This window comes from Elephas maximus, chromosome 2, assembly GCF_024166365.1.
Source record: "Elephas maximus indicus isolate mEleMax1 chromosome 2, mEleMax1 primary haplotype, whole genome shotgun sequence".
NCBI lineage: Eukaryota > Metazoa > Chordata > Mammalia > Proboscidea > Elephantidae > Elephas > Elephas maximus.
The window spans coordinates 234,859,660-234,861,398 of NC_064820.1; the positions used below are offsets into that span (position 1 = coordinate 234,859,660).

The 1,739-nt window shown below is 42.3% G+C and overlaps 1 pseudogene; it reads right to left on the bottom strand.

Annotated features, from left to right (window-relative positions):
* Positions 1 to 244: 244 nt before the first annotated feature.
* On the bottom strand, positions 245 to 1,164 carry LOC126070712 (olfactory receptor 6F1-like; annotated as a pseudogene).
* Between the last annotated feature and the right edge of the window lie 575 nt (positions 1,165 to 1,739).

The following is a 1,739-nucleotide window of genomic DNA, read 5'->3' on the forward strand; positions in this document are numbered from 1 at the left end:
ACAAAATTCTGCTTAAAAAACCGTCTGCTTATATCAAAAAGAGTAGCACAAATTTACTTAGTTTTTTGTTGTTTTTCACTTTTTTTTTCCCTTCCCTGTACATAGGGTCCCCCATGAGTCTTAATCAACTCTATGACAATGGGTTGGCTATCATGGATGGTTTACTTTGTCTTCTCATATTCTTACTTGAGACCTCCATACATTTGGACACAATTTACAGGAGATTTGTTAAGTTAGAGGCAATTTATTTTCTCTTCCATTTCTTTAGCACTGTTTCTCTTACTTCCTTGATACGGAGCATATAGATGAAGGGGTTTAGAACTGGAGTCACCACAGTGTTCAGGACAGTGATGGCCTTGTTCAGATCTAAGGCGTCCTTGATTGAGGTTCAGACGTGATAGTGGATCCATACCAGATAAGCACCACTGTTAGATGGGAGGAGCATGTGGAGAAGGCTTTGCTCCAGCTGCTGGCTGAGGGGATCCTGAGGATGGTGCTAATGATGAAGACATAGGACACCAGGGTGATGAGACAGGAACTTAAAATGACCACAAAAGCAATCACAAAGGCCACAAGCTCCACTACCTGTGTGCTGGTACAGGTTAGGGCAATCCAGTGGGCAATGTCACAGGAGAAGTGATTGATGGTATGTGGGCCACAGAAAGAGAGGCCACTGATGAGGGCTGTGGGCACTGCAACGGCCAGGAATCTACAGACCCAGGAGCCTAGAGCCAGCTGCACTGAAAGCAAGCTGCTCATGATGGCACCATAGTGTAGAGGATAGCAGATGGCAAGATAGCAGTCATAAGCCATGGCTGCCAGGAGGAAGTATTCTGTGCAGCCTAATGAGAAAACAAGGTACGTCTGCAAAAGGCAGCCAGTGAATGATATGGTCTGGCTTTTCCCCAGGAGGATGGCCAGGGTCTTGGGGACTGCAGCTGTGGTATACCAAATCTCCAGGAAAGAGAGGTTACTCAGAAAGAAGTACATGGCGGTGTGGAGCTGGTGGGAGGTACTCACCAACATTAAGATATCAACATTACCACCGACTGTGAGGATGTACATCACCAGAAGAAGCATGAAGAGAGAGAGCTGAAGGGCCTGGGAGCCTGGAAAGCCCAACAGAAGAAATTCCTGGGAGACAGTTCCGTTGTCTGTGCCCATTGTGGTATTGAAATAAAGCAGGAAACAGAGACCCAAGACTGAAAGACTTTGAAGCAAATTACACACTTCTAGAAAAATGAAAATAAATGAATTCATGAAAGAGTGTGAACTGAATGTAGATATTCAGACATTTTCTTACATTTATGAATGCCTCTTCTGTACCCAGAGGAGTACATGGTTAAAAAAAAAAAAATTAGTATCTGTTAATTTAATGCAGCAGTGAGTCATTTGTTACTATAACCAAGTATCAGTTTAGGAAAATAATCTGTAAATAATTTTACCTTTTTTTGCAAAGATTGTAAATTTAAGATACAAGATTCAAATCCAGCCTCTCTGCCTCTATCAGCCTGTTCTAGGCATCACCATGCATTTGTTTCAGCCGTAAATTACATCTAAACCCACAAGGACTGACCCCATTTCATCTTGACTCACTATTTTCTAAGTCAACTTTTTGTGCATGGTCCTTGAATAAAAATATATAATTTTGTCTTTGTTCAAAAATCTGCCTTCCAAGCATAGGTTCCTGTCACACGCATATTTGACAGTAATGGCTTCCCAATTGCTCCTCTAATTCC